Raw genomic sequence first — 19,300 nt, 5'->3', positions numbered from 1 at the left:
ATTGGGGGCACACCTCCCGTTTGGCAGGAAATTCGGGATTCAAGAAGACATTGGACCTCATCCGTCGCACCTTCTGGTGGCCCAATATGGCCAAAACCATTGTTGAATTCACTCGGGCCTGTCAAGTAGCGGGCAGACCGAGGGGTTTAATCAATCCCTCGAGAAATATTTAAGGTGCTTCGTCTCTAACTCCCAGGATGACTGGTTGGAATTACTTCCCTGGGCTGAGTATGCCTTTAATTCCTCCAGGAACGAATCTACTCACGAGACGCCTTTCTTTATTAATTACGGATTCCACCCGGCTTGCCTGCCTATTTCCAATGTCTCCTCTGGAGTACCAGCCGTAGATGAACACATCTCCCGCCTACAGGACTCTTGGGTTAAAATTCATACAGCTCTTCAAAATGCCTCCCTGACCGTCATCGCCGACCTGTGCCCAGTTACAAGCCAGGGGATAAGGTTTGGTTGTCTACCAAGAATATCCACCTCAAAACTCCTTCCCAAAAATTGGCACCTAGGTTTCTTGGTCCATTTCCTATCGTGGAGCAGGTTAACCCGGTGGCCTTCCGCCTTCAACTACCTCCAAACATGAGAATTCCTAATGTTTTTCATACATCAATTCTCAAACCTTTCATCTCTAGTCCTCTATTTTCGGACCACACTCTTAAACCTGATCCAGTGATCATACAGGGCAACGAAGAGTACGAGGTCCAAGCCATACTAGATTCCCGTCTCTCCAGAGGTAAAGTCCATTTCTTGGTCCATTGGAAGAGCTTCAGACCCAAAGAAAGGTCTTGGGTACCTCTTAACGACATTCAAACACCAGGACTTCTTAAACGCCTCCGGAAAAAGTTTCCATCCAAACCATGGAAGGATCGTCCTGAGGCCGACCCTGAAGGGGGGGGTACTGTGAGGACTCGGGGGTCACGGCGGTCGCAGCATGACCTCCCCTCACCTCTTTCGGCTCCCGCTGCTGTGGGGCTCCGTTCTCGCCGCTCCCGCCCGACCTCCGTGGTGGGGGGGCTCCCCTGTCCTCTCCGTCGGGCTGCCGCTGCTCCGCGTTTGGCTGGTGCTCGGGCGCCTGCCATTGCCCCTGCACGCGCATCCCCTCCTGTTACGGAGCGCGTGTCCACACAAGTTAATTTATTCACTGCTCTTGCAGTGAAGCCACGCCCCCCGCCCACGCGCTGGTTACCAGTTAACCCTAAACCTTACCACCTGGCGGCCTATTATGAGGACCAATCCTGGACAGCTCCTCGGGCTCCTCCAGGCCTGCCTCCACTTCCCATTGGTCAGCACCAGTATTTAGTACCTGTCCTACCTCTCTCACATCGCTCGACATAGTCTCTCTTGTGGATGTCTATTCTGGCTCTCCCTATTGTCTTTGTTACTCAGGTTATGACTCGGCTCGGCGGACTTCTCTCATTGGCTTTTGACCCCAGATCTCCCTGACGACGCAGCTTCTTTCGCCCCAGGACCCTGCTCGGACCCCTACATTCCGGACCTCACCTATCCCTGGCCTTGGCTAACGGCAACTACTTCTACTCTGCTTCCGGTACCAGCAAGTATTGCTACTGCTATTCCCACCTGGCCAGGCAACCCCAAACACCGCACTCCGAACACGCTCCTTCTGCTGCGGGTGCATGGACATATACGTCCCCACCTCAGTATAAGGGACGGGTCTGGTCTGCGGGCAGAACCGGCGTAACACCTGCGCTCTATTAATCTAACAGCTTTTGGGTCCACTTTTCGGTCCTCTCTCTCAGCTTTGGTCCAGACCCTGACAACCTGATCAGGAACGATAACTCTGCCCTAGCCTCCTCTCTTGATCTACATGCCCCGTTTTCTCTCTGCTGCTCTCGCCCTTTGAACCCAGACCCTGGCTAAATTACCACACGCGTATGCTGTTTTCCTCCACTTGTTCCTCTGAATGCCTCTGGAGGAAATCTCACACTCTCGCAAACTTCCTTCACTACAAATTTATGCTATCCTGTTTCAACTCTGCCCTCTCTCAAGCTTAACAATTCTACTTTTCTTCACTAATCAACCTGCACAAGTCTAATCCACACTGACTCTTCTCTGTCTTTGACTCCCTACTCAGACCACCCTCTTCTGCCTGTTCTTCGTCCTTCATCTCACCTCAGGACTTTGCCGACTATTTCAAGGAAAATGTGGACTCCATATGTCAGGCCATCCACTCTGTATCCTCCTCCCATCCTACACCTCTTCCTAACTCCCCTCCTGCCTTTCTTGACTCTTTATCCATTGTCACAGAGGAGGATGTGTCGTTGCTGATCTCCTCTTCTCCCTCTACCACCTGCCCTCTTGACCCCATTCCCTCTCATCTCCTAAAACCTCTTGCTCCTATATAATCCCTACACTCACACATTTTAAACTCCTCCCTGTACTCTGGTATCTTTCCCTCTTCCTTCAAACATGCAACAGTTAAACATTACTCAAAAACAGAAAGCTTGACCCTACCTGTCTTTCTAACTATCAACCTGTCTCACTCCTGCTGTTTGCCTCTAAACTCCTTGAACATCTTGTATTCTTTTGCTTGCTCCATTTTCTCAACACCTATTCTTTCCTAGACCCTCTACAATCTGGCTTCTGCACTGCTCACTCCACTGAAACAGCCCACACTAAAATAACTAATTACCTCCATGCTGCCAAAGACAGAGGTCATTACACTCTGCTCATATTACTCGACCTCTCTGCAGCATTTGACACTGTGGACAACCCTCTTCTCCTTCACATTCTCCATACTCTTGGCATTCGTAACAAAGCTCTATCCTTGATCTCCTCTTACCTCTCCCATCATAATTTCAGTGTCTCTTTTGCTAACACCTCCTCCTCTATCGATCTCTCTGTGGGGGTACACAGGGGTTCTGTCCTGGGACCCCTTCTCTTTTCTCTTTACACACTATCTCTAGGTGACCTAATAACATCTCTTGGGTTCAAATATCACTTCTATGCTGATGACACACACATTTACTTTTCTACCCGAGACCTTACACTTGCTGTACAGACTAAGTTTCTGAATGTCTCTCGGCTACAGTATATCATCTTGGATGGACCTCCGTCGACATAAACTTAAAATGGCAAAAACAGAGCTCCTCATACTTCCTCCCAAACCTGGCCCTATTTCCTCCTTCCACCTTACTGTTGGAAGTACCATCATTCACCCAGTAGCCCAAGCATGCTGCCTAGGTGTTACATTCGACTCCTCTCTCACATTCTCTTCTCACATTCAAAAGGTAGCAAAAAACTGTTGTTTCTTCCTCCGCAATATTATCAAGATACGCCCTTTCCTCTGTTGCTCGACTGCAAAAACTCTGACACACACCCTCATTCTATCCTGTCTCGACTACTGTAACCTCCTGCTGTCTGGCCTGCCTGCCTCTCAACTGTCTCCCCTATAATCTATCCTAAATGCTGCTGCCAGAATCACTCTACTATTTCCAAAATCTGTCTCAGCTTCTCCCATGCTGAAATCCCTCTTCTGCTTCCTATCAAATCCCGTACCACATACTTAATTCTCCTCCTCACTTTTAAAGCTTTACACTCTTCTGCTCCTCCTTACATCTCAGCCCTAATTTCTCGCTATGCACCATCCCGACTCTTGCGTTCTGCTCAAGGATGTCTTCTCTCTACCCTTTCTGTATCTAAAGCCCTCTCGTGTCTTAAAACCTTCATTCTAACTGACCCACACCTCTGGAATGCCCTTCCCCTCAATATCCAACTAGCACTCTCGCTATCCACATTTAAGACCCACCTCAAAACACACCTGCTTAAGGAAGCATATGAGTAGCTCCATGGCTGATAATTAACACCTCATACATTAACCTTGGCCCCTTGCAGATGCACTTACCAGAATGCCTTCCTTCTGTCTCTGTACGTTCTTCCTACCAACAAATTAGATTGTAAGCGCTTCGGAGCAGGGACTCCTTTTCCTAACTTTTACTTTTATGTCTGAAGCACTTCTCCCCTTTATGTGTTATTTATATTATTTGTTATTTATATGATTGTCACGTATATTACTGCTGTGAAGCGCTATGTACATTAATGGCGCTATATAAATAAAGACATACAATACAATACAAATGGAAGTTAAAAAAAGGGTGTGAAGAGCTTTTGGAGTATTCCCGTCAATTTTTTCACTGAGTGCACTGCACAATACTGAACAATACACTTTTACACCAAAATTATATGAAATAACGGTATTGAGTCTTTTTTTTTTCAACCAAAAATTTTTTATTGAGTGCATGGTACAATAATCACATTTTCTTCCAACCCATTATCGTATACAAAGGTATCCATAACAACTCTTTTTATAAGTAAATTCACAAAAGACAGACTGGGGTTACAAACAGACCAACAAGACCTACAGACAGACTACACCTGGGAGGAGGTAGGGAGGGGGGGGGAAGGGGGGGAGGGAGGGGGGGGAAGGGGGGGGGGGAGGAGGCTGCCACAGCACGATTTCGACTCCTCTGGACTTATCATAGAGGTTATGGTTCTCGTTGAGGTCTGGATTTCTTGGGTTTAGTCGGCTTTTGGTCCCTAAGGGCTCGCAGTAACAGTAGTCTTTATGTAGACTTCTGATCTCTTCTGTTGTGTTTTGACCTATGCTTAATTTTTTCTTTGCTTAGTCTAGTGAACCCCTAATCTTGTCAAGAATCTAAAGCCTTCTGTTCACTACACTTCATCCAAGGAGAACGCGTCCGCATCTATTAAAGCAGTATGTTGGAGGCGTTGACCCCTGGGATATCGTTCAGGTCTAGCCATGGTGACCATACTTTGAGAAAGTTTGTGCCGGTGTCGTTAACTAGACTCGTTAACTGTTCCATCCGGCAAACGTGCCAAATTCGGTTTCTGATTTTTGGGATATTTGGTAGATCCGGTTGCTTCCACAATGCTGCGAGTTCGCACCTCAGGGCAGTTGCAAAATGTGCAATTAATTTGTGCTTCGACCTGTTTAGCCCCGGAGTGTCTCTGGCCAGCAGAAACAACCAGGGGTCCAAAGGGATCGTGCAGTCGAGAATGCTCTGAAGCCAATTTCTGAGTTCCTCCCAGATTGGGAGTACTTTGGTGCAGCCCCACAGCATGTGTAGCAAGTTTGCCTGCTCCCCACATTGTTTAGGGCACAATGGGGGGTAACCTTGAACAAACTTTGACAATCGTGTTGGGGTCAGATACCACCTCATCAGGACTTTATACGCGTTCTCCTTTAATGTCATGCAAATCGAGCTCTTAGCTGCCGCCAGGCTGATCTGATCCCAGTCTGTGTCCTCTAATATGTCTCCTAGGTCTCTCTCCCATCTGTTCCTATATTTTAACGTCACGTCAGCGTCAGGAGTCGGACAGACTACCGCTTTATACATTGTAGAGATAAGTCCCTGGGTTCCTGTTCCAGTAGAACAGAGCTGTTCAAAATTGGTGCGTTTAGCGCGGTTTGGGAATTTATCATAGAAAGCTCTTAGCTGGAGGTATCTAAAGAATTCTGAATTTGGCATCGATTTTTCCGACTTAATTTGTTCAAACGGTTTGATAGATATCCTACCCTCCAGGTGTCGAAGGCGAGTATAGCCCTTCTGTGTCCATATAATAAAATCTTTCCTCTGCAGGCCCGGAGCGAAATCAGGGTTTCCCAAAATTGGGGTCATCAAGGAGTGTTTTCTCATCAAAACATGCTTATATTTGCTTTTGTCCCATACTGCCAAAGAGCTGACAACTGCGGGGAGCGGATTTATGAAGTCTCTGCGGACTGAATTTGGGAGCCAGATCAGGTCCCGCAGTACCACCGGGGCACAGCAGGCCGCCTCCAGTTCCACCCATCGCCTTCGTATGGGATGGGTGTGCCACTGGATGATTTGAGTTAATTGGGCCGCTCTATAGTACGACAACAGGCAAGGTACCGCTAGCCCTCCTTTTGTAGTGGGCCTAATTAGTATGCTAGTTTTGATGCGGGGGGTTTTATTACCCCAGATAAATTTCACCATTGCGGACTGTAACTGAAGGATCTCTTCCCTGATTATAGGGACCGGAAGAGTCTGAAATAGGTACAGAATTCTGGGAAGGAGATTCATTTTTAGAGATTGAATCCTACCAATCCAGGATATGTTGTACCCTGCCCATTTCCGGAGATCGTCCTTTAGTGTCCGAATCAGTCTGGGGTAATTCGCTTTATATAGGGTGTCTGATTGGTTTGTGATATTTATTCCTAGATACTTTATGCAGGAGGTTTGCCATTTGAATTCAAAATTTACCGTGATCAATTTCTCAGTGGCTTTAGGTAAATTGATATTTAGGGCTTCTGATTTTGCCTGATTAATTTTAAACCCCGATATCGTGTTGAATTCCCTTAAAATTTGGAAAACGTTCGGCAGAGAGGTGAGGGGCTGTGATAGTGTGAGTATCACGTCATCAGCATACAGGGCCACCTTATGTAGCTGGTCACTGATTTGGATGCCTGTTATATTTGGACTGAGACGGATGTGCGCCGCTAGGGGTTCAATACAGAGCGCAAAAAGGAGGGGTGACAGAGGACAGCCCTGTCTGGTGCCGCTCTTTATCTGGAATTCTTCCGAGGGGAAGCCCTGGTGTCTGACCTTCGCCGTCGGTCCCTGATATAGAGCGAGAATTGCCTCTATCATTCTCCCTCCCAGCCCGAACGCCCCAAGCGTCTCCCTCAAGTAGGGCCAGTCAATTCTGTCGAACGCTTTTTCAGCATCTAAACTAAGCACCATAGACGGGATACGTTTTTTCTGTGCCAGATCAATTAAGTCAATAATCCGTCTGGTGTTATCAGCTGCTTGTCGACCACATATGAACCCCACTTGATCGGGATGGACCAACTTGGACAACACCTGGTTAAGGCGATTAGCTAACAGTTTCGAGAAGATTTTTGTGTCAGAGTTTATTAACGAGATGGGCCTGTAGCTTTTACAGTCCGCTGGGTCTTTTCCCTGTTTGTGGATTACTGAGATAGACGCCTGGAGCATCGAGCCCGGGATGGGGGCACCATCCAAGAAGGAATTACAAAGTTTTAGTAAATGAGGAGCTAATATTTTACGGAATTTTTTATAATAGAGATTGGAAAAGCCGTCTGGGCCTGGGGCTTTGGCTGCTTTCAATGACTTCATTACCTCCATGAGTTCCTCGATAGTAAAATCAGCCTGTAGTGCGTCCCTCTCCTCTCTGGTTACTGTAGGCAGTTGTGCCTCGGCCAAGAACGTCTTTAGCCATGCTTTTGTGGTTGGCGTGTGTGCCACCTTCGCCCCATCGTATAGGGTCTCATAATATTTTTTAAATTCATTGACTATTTTTTTGGGGTCAGAGGTCAGATCCCCTTGTTCTGTTCGAATTGTCTGAATTTGGGAGATTTGGTTTTTGTCTCTTAGTTTGTTGGCAAGTAGGGTATCTGGCCTGTTTGCTTTCTCAAAATATTTCCGCTTAGTCCATGTCAGCTCTTTCTCAGCACGGGAGGTTAACAAAATATTCAGTTTAGTTTTAGTGTCTAGCAACTCCTTAAGGGTCATTGCGTCTTTATTCTTTTTATGTCGAGTCGAGAGGACTGCCAATTCTGCTTGCAACTGATTGATTTTTTTTGTCCTTCTCCCTCTTTCGCCTGCTTGCAATCCTCATGAGCTCTCCTCTCAGAGTCGCCTTATGGGCCTCCCATAAGGTAGCCTGCGATGTCACACTTCCTAAGTTCTCCTGAAAATATTCCCTGATTTTATCCCCTACGTTTTGTGCAATTGCGGGGATTTTTAGCAATACTTCGTTGAGCTTCCAGTTCGCTCCTGGTCTGTCCAGAATAAAATCAGTGCACCGCAGCTCAATCGGTGCATGATCTGACCACGAAATATCGTGGATGCCCGAGTGGGAGATCTGTGGAACCATTCTACTGGATACAAACAGGTAGTCTATCCGACTGTAGCGGTCATGGGGGTGGGAGTAGAATGTAAACCCTTTCTCTTGTCTATGTTGTTCTCGCCAAATGTCAAGTAGATTATTGTTGCGCAGCCCTCTATTCCACGTTTGTCTTATCTTGGAGCTATTTTTTCCGCTTGGGGTGCATCTATCCAGTATAGGATCTAGTGTTTGGTTGAAGTCGCCCCCCAGTATTACACAGCCCTGTGCTAACCTCTGAAGTATGGCGAAGAATCTCTCAAGAAAAGCTTCCGTACCTTCGCTCGGAGCATAGACGTTTGCCAGCGTGATTGGTTGACCTCTTATTTCGCCGCTTACAATGAGAAATCGGCCGTTGTAGTCTCTTTTAATGGTCTTAATCGTCAAGGGCAAACGGTCATGCACCAGGATGGCTACCCCTCTCTTTTTTTGTGTGGCTGAGGCTGAGAACCAATTCTTAAACCTATAATCTATAAATTTTGGTGAGCTAGATTTAGAAAAGTGAGTTTCCTGCAGGAGGATGATGTCAGGGTCTGATTTTTTATAGTCCGTCATAGCTAGTCTGCGTTTCCCTGGGTTGTTAAAGCCTTTGACATTATGTGATATGATAGTAATCCCTTTATTCATGATTGCGGTTCCAAACCTTCACTCCTATGTTAGCGACCATCTGAGCCTCTGGTGTCCGTGATGAGGATGCCGGGTGATCCTGTGGTTGGGTCCATCTGGCAGCGTGCTGGAGCCTTGGGATGGGAATACAGAGGGGAGCACACTGGGGAAACATAAACAAACATATTTCAACATTTATTTCAACACATAATAACTGTCCGAGGAATGGGCGGGAACTAGCCCCCCCATTCTCCATCGTTGCCCTCTTCAGGCGTACAGCCTGGACGGAGTTCGGGATGGCCCTCCTTCCCCCTCTCTCGTCCTTCGTGGCTGGCCTAAATGGGACTTTCATGGGCCCCTCCTGGGTCTCCTCACCCATGCCCATGTGGAGACTCATTCACAAAGCCTTTGCGGGGGACAGCATCCCTCCCCCCCTCCCTTGCTTGTGCAGCGGAATATTGTAACGGCAATGCTGTGTAACTTAAGTTGATAACTATAAGATCAACTCCGAACTCTTTATAATTTTTTTTTTTTTTTTTTTTTTTTTTTTTTTATAAGAGTAATGTATACAGTGTAGGGAATAACTTGTAGGAAATAACTTCTTGCCCCTGCTCGCTAGACTCTCTTGTGTGTTACCTGTCTGACTCAGTGTCTGTGCAGCGTTTCAGCTAACTGTTGCCCTGGGAAGCTATGTGTGTGGTGAGAGGGTTGTTGTTATGCTGAAACTCTCTGGAACTCTATTTGTGGGCCCTGAGCGAACCCTCTTGCCGTGTCTGGAGTCGCCCTGCTGATTGCCTGCCTCTATCTAGTTCGTAGAGATGAGTCCCAGCCTCCCCCCTCTCTCCTGTTGCCCACTGAGTGTCCGGGTGGGTCTCCCCTCTCATGTCTTAACTTTCGTCTGGCCAGCTTAGTTGCTATCCGCTCTGTTTGCGGTTTATTGCGTCTTCCGCCATGTTCTTTTTAGTGGGGCTGTGTGCGCCGGACGCCTTCCGCCGGTTGTTCCCTTCCGGCGCCGAGTGGTGACGCTCTCTGTCCCTCTGTTCTGTTTGCCTCCTCCAAGATGGCGTCTGGACCATTTCCGGTAACGTGCTTCCGGCGGCCGCCATTTTCCCTCGGCCAGCCCGCGAAGAAGGACGTCTCCTCACCTGCTCCCGCGTCAGGAACTCCTCCACTTCCGCAACGAAGCCATGCGGTGAGACGCTTGCTGCGACGCCATTCTTGGCGGCTTGCGTTCCACCTCGGATCGCCATTTTCAGCTACAGGTAGGAGTTTGATTTTACTTTTTCAGGTGGCCAGGATAGTCCTTTTACTGGTATTTACCGCAGGGTGATGACTTGAGCAGGTCTTGTGGCTAGCTCTTTGGCAGATAAACTGGTGGGCAAACCGTAACCCCCATTATTAAACTGGAACTATGTTCAACTTTAAGTGGGTATTTTCCTCAGGATATTGCGGAATTCATCGGGCCTCAGGGGATTTTGGAGGCCTTACGGTGCTCCATTCTGAATCCTCTCGCACCTCTCGCCTAGGACTTTGCATCGGGCCCTCCTTCAGCCCCAGTTTGTTTAAGAATTCCTCGCTTTCTGCTGGGTCCTTGATTGTTATGGCCTTTCCGTTCCATAGGACCATCAGGCCGAACGGAAAGGTCCACCGGTATCGCACTGCTCGGTCCCTCAGCACCTTAGTAACCGGGTGTAGTGTTCTTCTTCGTGCGAGGGTGATCGGTGATAAGTCCTGGAATAGTTGTATTGTGGTTCCCTCGAACCGGCATGCCCCTTCCGCTCTTGTGCATTTGAAGATAGCTTCTCGGGTTTTGAAATAATGCAGCCTAGCGATAATATCTCGCGGTTGTTCCATCGCGGCTGGGCGGCTTCTTAGGGCTCTATGGCAGCGGTCCATGGCCCTTTCTGGGGCAGGGATATCAGGCAGCAGTGTTTCCAGCCATCTGGTTATATATTCTTCAGCATCCGTGACCGACTCTGGGACCCCACGTACCCTGATGTTGTTTCTTCGGTCTCTGTTGTCGGCATCTTCTTGCCTGTCTAATATCTCTGCAATCTGGGCTTGCATGTGTGTGGTTTTTTTTTCTGTCTTTTTAATTTGTTTGGATGCGGCCGCCATCTTTTCTTCTAGGGCCCCTGTTCTCTCTCCCAGCCCCTGGACCTCCTTCTTCATATCTTCGAGCCCCACGTAAATCATGGTCTTCATGTCTTGATATAACCTATCAAAGTCACATATTCTGACCGGCATCTGGGTGGGTTCATGCGGGGGGTCCTCGTCCCTCTCCGAATCGGATCCCGCTGCAGATTCTGGCGGCCTTGTTGCGGCAGCGCCTCGTGGGGTAGAGCGACCCAGGTATTTTCGTAAATCACCCTCTTTCTTCTTTTTGGCTGTTAGGGGTGCCATCACGGGAGTATCCACTGCCCTATTACTCTTTTTTTCCCCGATTTTCCTCGGTGATTATTGCCGTTATTTTAGTGTTTAGGGAGGTGGGGTATGGAGCTCTGACTTTATGCTACCATCCGCTCCAGCCTCGCGCATGCGCCTCCGGTATTGAGTCTTTTAAGAGATGCGTTTTTACAATAAAATAGAAGTACAAATAAAAGAAAATCTAACTTGTTAATTCACCTTAATCTCCTTGTTTATATGATCAAATTGCTGAGGTACTGAACTACTGTAGTACATCACAATTTATAGTAAGTTTATTAGAGTTGCTATAGAACTGGTTGGAGACATAATTGTATTAACTACTGTACAAAATGTTTGCACTTACAGTGACTGTTTAATCATGACTATTGAAACTACAAATTCCAAAACTCCTATGATATGAAATTAAATGTAAAATCTTTCATCAACAGTACACTAAAATCACATCATGGTTTGTTATTTCATGAAAAACTCTTTCGGTTAGTCACAGGCGCCTTTAGGAGACGCAGAACCACAGTTGAGAAACACTGCTTCAAAGTAAAGTATGCTTCCTTTAGCAAACAACACTATATATATAATAATATAATACTGTTATTACCCCAGGTTTGCAGCTTGGAGACTTTGGTAAATTGTCACAAGTGAATATTAACAAAAAACAGAATTTTTATAATAAAGGATCCAGTAAACAGCCCCCATTGTTTCTCACGGGCAGTGGATCCTCTAGTTATTTTTTTGGAAGGGGCGAGTTAGTACAATTTCCCCATACTTATTCAACTTTGTAATTGTTTCCACTGAATTTGTTGTAATCTTTCATCAAGCTGCTGATAATAATAATAATAATAATAATATTGGCATTGAATATTTAAAGCTGCAATTCTTATGAAACACATTTGTATTAGAATTAGTACATGTCCAGAAATATAGCATTAAGTGTGCACAAGTTCTTAAAGGTGCATTTTCAATATAAAAGGGGAAATTAACTTTATGATACATTTTGTTAAAAATACAAGGGTTAAGGGAAATACTGAAAGTTCTAACAGTGTCAGGTATTTAGTCTAGCAGGAAAGATAGCATATTTGTAGGGAAGGGATGAGTTTAAAAAGAGTAAAATTGAGACAGAACATAACAAAACAAGATGTTTTGATGTCTTCCTTAGAAAACTGTTAAGGCGGACACTGTCATACGTATGCACTTCACGAGTCCCTAAAAGCGGAGCCCTGGCTGGAGACTATGATTATTAAAGTGGTATAATTGTCTGGGACATTATCTTTCTCTATTGGGAGCATCTGAGGGAAGAGAAGTAATAAACATTTGAAATGTGCATTTAAATGTTAGAATAGTACTGTTTTATAGCTAGCCTGTGAGTAACCACATTGCTGAGCAATAGAGGCTTCAATAAGCTGCAAAAGTTTGATTCAACATTTTGCAGCGTGTCTAAAGTTTCACTTTGTCTTTCATTGGTGACCCTGACGTGATAAGACATGGTATCTAGTGCCACAGAAAAGAATACTGAACATCCTGAAGACTCCCAGACAGGAGTCCCCAATGCAGACAAACACTTTGGGTGTGGGTAGCCATGACCTTCAGCAGAACAAGCAGGAAAGAAAAGCAATGAAGCATTGAAACCCCACATGTTATGGTAAGTATAAGACTGCATGGAGGTCTGGACTACACAGGTAGGAGTGAGGAACTCCTTAACTAGTGAGTGGATTAAGGAAGAGGTCATGTCTAGTTGGATAATTGATAATCCAGCAAATGAAATCTTATAAAGCAAAGTACATCCACAGCCAGGTAAAGTAGCAGATAGCACTAAGCACATACTGTAGTAAATTATTCGACACGGTTGTGGGAGTTGGGTTGAGAAGTTAGTAAAAAAGTAACAAATAGCAAAGTATATTGATAGACATACAGTAACTTACATCTGTATTGTCATAGCCAATTGGCTGATTTTTTTATAACAAAACTGAAGAACTTCAATCAGTATCATAAAAGAAGGAAATGGTGGAAGAATGTGGGCAAAGGGGCAGATTATTTCCTTGTAACAACTACAGCAGGGCTTTCTAAATTGGGTATTACGCTACCTGTAAAATTATAGGGGAATGAGGAGAAAACAAGGGTAGAAAGGACAGACTATCTGAGAAAGAGACATTTACATTAAGAAATAAAAAGAAAGGCAAAGAAATTGGAAGTTTCAGTGTGAGAAAAACAAAAACCTAGAGAAAGTAAGTAATAGAGGCAGACAATGAAAATATGACATTGGTCTCTATTCAATGTGGTAAAAAGCAGGTTAATGCACAGTTAATGGTACAAGCAATTAAAGTCGTGTGAATTGTAATTAGCTAAATTAATTATGATGTGATTAACTGTATGCTAACCTGCTTCTTATCATTTTTTTTTCAATATGATGAGAAGCCATTAACACATACTTAAAAGTACAATAACTTCAAATTACCCAGGGTGAAACAGGTACCAGGCATGCATATGAGACACAACTCATAGGTATAAAAATCTCGTGTCTGCAAAACAAGGGAAAAACCGGGATAAAAAATAGCATCATACAATATCTATTAATTAAAAAAAAAAACTCCCATTTATAGTAAACTTACATTTTGTCTTTTTCAATCTGGTGCTATTTTTTGCTTCAATTTCTAACCAGATTTTTTTCCTAGGTGATTATGATACATACAAATATTGGAGTGACTTATTTACTTAGTGGTGCTATTCAACAAGACATTTTTCAGCACTGGAGCATTCACTGAAAAGTGAAGTAATGTCACTTGGCAAAAAATAATAATAAATACAATATTATGTTGAATTTGAATGACAAGGATAGACAAGTCCAAGTCATCCAATAGAATTTAAGTTAAATAAGTGTATTGTGGTGCTAAAAAGTTTGTATGAGAAAACAAAAATTATCCACATCCTAAGTCCAGCATTTCAGTCCCTATGTCCTGTGGACAGTTCCAGGGGTGACCAATACATTACATTTATGATGTGAAATACATTTTATTTTCTTATACATACTTTGGAGTGCCCCAATATTTTTGGACTGATTTATGTAGATATTAAGGGTTTATATCTATGTGTATCTTTATTTTTATAGCGCCATCCATGTTCTTAGCGTTTTACAGCAGTAATACACATGACATAATAATAGGAGTCTTAATAACTGTAGGAATAAACACATCAGAGATAAAAGTAAAATTAGGAAATGGAGGAAATTAGGAAATGGAGTTCCAGCAGCACTTAATATATAAGTGGTAAGTAGGGAGAATTTACCGAGACAGTAGGAGAGTATTATGGTAAGTGCATATGAGATGTACAGTACTAGCCAAGGGAGCTACCCAAATGCGTCATTAAAGAGGTGTGTTTAAAGTTAAGTCTTAGGCCGAGGCCCCACTGCCTCAGTCAGTGCGCCCGAACTGCATGCAGGTGGCGCGTGGAGAGGCAATTGACCACTACCTGTGGTCCGTAGGGAGCAGGAGCTGAAGCGGGGGGGGGGGGGTTTGAGCGGAGGGCTGCAGCGGGGGTCTCCCGGGCTGCAAGAGGGTGCAGCGAGCCCCCATAAATGCCCTCTGTTGCTCGCTCTCCGTGCTGCTCCCCCCACCCCGGTCAGTCCGTTCATCCGTCCCCCCCCCCAGTCCGTCACACACACACAACACATATACACATACAGGCATACCCCGGTTTAAGGACACTCACTTTAAGTACACTCGCGAGTAAGGACATGTCGCCCAATAGGCAAACGGCAGCTCACGCATGCGCATGTCAGCACGTCCTGAACAGCAATACCGGCTCCCTACCTGTACCAAAACTGTGCACAAGCGGGGAGACTATAGAGCCTGTTACACATGCGTTATTTACATCAGTTATGCACATGTGTGACGATTGCAGTACAGTACATGCATCGATAAGTGGGAAAAAGGTAGTGCTTTACTTTAAGTACATTTTAACTTTACATACATGCTCTGGTCCCATTGCGTACGTTAATTCGGGGTATGCCTGTATACACACATAGACACACTCCCCCCCCCTACCTTTTGAAGGTACCAGCGCGTCACCGCTCGGGATCGCAATCCTCTTGCATCCACTGGCGGCTGACGCATCACAGCACATAGCGAGCCTCGTTGGAAGGAGGCAGTGGGGACAGACAGGCATGAGGTTAGGGGCTGGCCGTCCGCAGCGGGTCCTCAGCCTTAAAGATGAAGAGAGAAGGTCCTTGTCGGAGATTCAGGGGAAGGACATTCCAGAGGTGTGGGGCAGTGAGTGAGAAGGGTTTTAGGTGGGAGAGGGCTTTAGATACAAAAGGGGTAGACAGTCATCCTTGAGCAGAACACAAGAGGTGAGCAGGTGTATAGCGAGAAATATGAAGGGAAGGGGGGCTGAGCTGTAAAAAGGGGAAGAGGAATATATAGCTCTAAAAGAGAGGAGGAGACTTTTATTTGTAATACAAGATTAATAGGAAGCCAGGAGCGCTATTTCTGCAGGAGAGAAGCTGAGACAGATGTAGGAGAGAATTAAGTGACTCTAGCAGCAGCGTTTAGGATAGATGATCGTGGAGACAGTTGGGAGGCAGGAAAGCCGGTAGAAGGTTACAATATTTGAGATGTGAGAGAATAAGGGCCTGTGTAAGAGTTTAGCAGTAGAGCGACAGAAAAAAGGGCGTATCTTTACCATGTTACAGAGGAAAAATCAACAGGTTATATCAACATTGGGAATGTGAGAGTAGAATGTGTGCGAGGAGTTAAATGTGACACCTAGGCAGCGTGCTTGTGATAATGGGTGTATGATATTTCTGCCAACAGTAGTGGAGAATCGGACAGTGGGGTCAGACTTGGGAGGAGTATGAGTATGAGGCGCTCCATCATTGACATATTACGTTTCAGTCAGCAGAGCGCCATACAGGACAATACTTTGGTCTGGACAGCAGGTGTAAGGTCAGGGGTTCAAAAGTTAATATAGGGAGAATGAGAGGGAGAAGGAGAGGGAGAGAGGGATGGGGGAGAAATAGGGGGGGAGAGAGAGAGGGAGAGAGAGGGAGAGCGAGGGAGAGCGAGGAGAGGGAGGGAGGAGTGGGAGGGAGGGAGAGGGAGGGAGGGAGAGGGAGGGAGAGGGCGGGAGAGAGAGGAGAGGGAGGAGTGGGAGGGAGAGAGAGGGAGAGGGGGAGAGGGGGAGAATGAGGGAGAGGGAGAGAGAGGACGAGGGATTAATTGCGTTATTTAAACATTTGTTTGTTATTAGCTGTGTAGTGTATAGAAGATAGGCACTACAGATTTTTTTTGCAAATTTATTGCAAAACATGTATAGTAGATGCCATATATTCTTGAGAAAGGCCATGTGAGGCCGAAACGTCGATTTATTAGCAATACATTTGCCAAAAAAATCCATAGTGCCTTGCTTCTTCCACCTATTCAGTCTAAATTGGATTACCATACAGACATTCCTGAACCAGCAGCACCCCGGTATTTGTATTGAAATTTTTTTTTTATTATTATAGGTGTGCAGCAGTTTCCTTATTGTATTGTGTATAGAAGATACCCACATGGAATTCAGCAGTTACTATGAGACTATACTGGGAACTGATATGGCTAAAGTGATCATAAACACAGGATTACACAAATTATTCAATTTCATTGAATATAGAGTATTAATTATTTTTTTTGTGATGCAGTGAAACTGACTTCTTTATTTTTGTCACTCACTCTCTCTGACTCCCTCTCTTACTGTCCTCCTTTTAGCCTATGGTACATATCCCTCCTGTTACTCCAACCCACTGCTAAGCAACCTAGCTACCGCCAAATGGGCAAACCCCTCAGATTTGGAAAAAACCTGTCCAGTTCCACCTGCATTTATTTGCACCAGTTTGTTCAGGAAGACCATGCAAGGCATAACCCCCGCAATACCAGAATACAGCCAAATAGTTCCTTGATTTAATTGCTCTTTTGCCTTGAGGGGGTTAAAGAATGAGAATCTTTCGTTGTTTAAATAACCATAACCTATATCTTTACAATTCACAGTCCTCTGATTTTTCCCAGACTGACAATTGGAATAATTTTGCAGCAAGAAATGCCAGCCGCATGCACAATAAGTAAAGCTTTTAGTCTTTCATATGTAAAGCTTTCATTGGGAAATTCACTTTGACATTGCCACTGCAACTGTCTTGGTTTAAGTTTTCTCTGGGAACAAAATGGCAGGATCATAAATTAATCTGACATGGAATTGCAGCGCACCTGATATCAAGAGAGAGACAGGACTGGGCTTGATCCAGCTGCTCCTGCCTTTTGATTAGCTCTTTGTTTTAAGATGCATGCCGTGGTCTTTCTGTAAGAAAGGAGTCAGCTCAGCAGTTTGATGTGTGAATTTCTTTTGGCTGATGAAAATCAGGCTGTCACAAGTGTGGGTTTGTTCTAACTTTTCAATGCAGCTGCTTGTGTACAGGGCTCTTTACCCTCCAACTAAAGAAGTGCGATCTATTTCTGGTGGATTTTGATCCGCCTGGGATCAGCCGGTGACTTTGATCCGCAGATTTCCCGCGGATCAGTCTCAAAAAGTAAAATTTGCAATTTTCGGATTTTTATTTTTATTTTAGAGAGAAATCAGAAATTTAGGATTAATCTGTTTGGGGAGGGGGTGGGGGGGGGGGGGCGAGGGGGAAGGGGGGGTAATATCACTCTCTCCCTCAATCTCTCTCTGTGGATTAATCTGTGTGTGGATTTGTAATAACCGGCCATGGATTATGGAATCCTCTTATCTGATTCCTAAAAAATCCATCCAGATTGTATCCAATGGTAGATATGGAGACATCCGCACAGATTTTTTTTTTTTTTGTAATTTATTTTTTATTTCAATTTTTTGAAAAACATAGGGAAAGAGATAAAGAAATAGAGAAAAAAAGGGGGGGGGGTAGGTACCACCAATTTAACACCGGTATCAAAAATACAAAGCTACAATGACGCCAGACATCACAACTCCACAAATTACAGAGAATTACCAGTTCTCAAAGAGAACACAGCCCTCAGTCCGCAGTGGCTCAAAAATTCACCTATTCCCCCTAGAGTACCAGGGCCCACAAACTTTTTGAAATTTTCTTAAGTTATGTCTCACATAACATAGTCTGTTAGTCTTTCCAGAGATTGCACTTCATTTACTCTCAAGATACTCTCTTCTGGAGGGGGGCTGGGGCTTTTTCCAGGCACCTGCGATTGCACGTCTCGTCGCGGTCAGGATATGTGACAATAATTTAGATTTATTTTCGTTTAAGTTATCTAGCGGCTTACCAAGGACCATTATAATCGGGTCTAGGGGGATTCTTATCCCAATAGTTTCTCGCACAAAATTCTGCACTATTCCCCAGAATCTCTGTATTTTGGGGCAAACCCACCAGATATGGGCCATATCTCATACCCCACCGCAACCCCTCCAGCAAAAATTTGTGGTCTCTGGATAAATCTGCCTCAACCTCTGAGACGTCAGGTACCACCTAAACATAACTTTATAAATATTCTCTTTAGAAATTGTGCATAATGATGTATTCATTGCATTGACCTAAATAACGTGTCAGTCTTCCCAAGGAATCTCTACCTGAAAATCATGGGCCCATTGATCCATGTAACGGTGTGTGCAGGGGGCCTTAAATTCCAGAGAAATGAGAACTTGGTATAATGTTTAGATAAAACCCCACTGATAACTTCTTTTTCTACATAGTTCTTCAAATACAGAACCCTCCGGGTACAGCCGCCTAAGATAGTGGGAAACTTGGAAAAATCTAAACACCTCAGCACCCGTGATGGAGTATCTCTTCAAAAATCACTAAAATGTAATCATTTGCCGTTCAGAAGCATATCCCCCTACATCTCTAACTTGTTTGACCTTCCATATAGTACATCAAAAGTACCCGTAAACCAACCCAGACCAAAGTCAGGTTTGTCAAATATAGGGGTACATCTCAGAGGAGCTGAGGATAGTTGATAATAGCTTTTGACCCTATACAAAATTTTAAAAGAACATTTTATTACTACCGAATCAAAAAGGTCTGGTTCAGAGCTTTTTGTTGGCCTATTATTCCAAAGAAGGGCCGGGAGTGCCGCGGAGCTATTAAATATGTTTTCTAAATCTACCCACCGATAATATATATTTTCTTTAACTGTGCATGCAATGTCTTGTATATAATGTATACCCTGTTCATTTATGTAACTGTATTTGTAACCATGTATTATTTGTTTTACTCTGTGCCCAGGACATACTTGAAAACGAGAGGTAACTCTCAATGTATTACTTCCTGGTAAAATATTTTATAAATAAATAAATAAATAAATAAATAATTGATTTTCTTGAGAATGCCAACCGCACAGATTTT

At 44.6% G+C, this 19,300-nt stretch overlaps 1 long non-coding RNA gene across 2 annotated transcripts in view; it reads left to right on the top strand.

The window, feature by feature from the left end:
• LOC142491928 (uncharacterized) overlaps positions 1-19,300 on the top strand; it is a 36,718-nt gene that overhangs the window by 15,256 nt on the left and 2,162 nt on the right. For both annotated transcript variants that reach the window (XR_012800593.1, XR_012800594.1), the window contains one exon: positions 12,424-12,583. This is a non-coding gene — a long non-coding RNA (uncharacterized LOC142491928). The remainder of the gene's footprint in view (positions 1-12,423; positions 12,584-19,300) is intronic.

This window comes from Ascaphus truei, chromosome 4 (genome assembly GCF_040206685.1).
Source record: "Ascaphus truei isolate aAscTru1 chromosome 4, aAscTru1.hap1, whole genome shotgun sequence".
NCBI lineage: Eukaryota > Metazoa > Chordata > Amphibia > Anura > Ascaphidae > Ascaphus > Ascaphus truei.
Note: the sequence above shows the minus strand (reverse complement) of the source record. Positions and strands in the feature narration are given on the sequence as shown.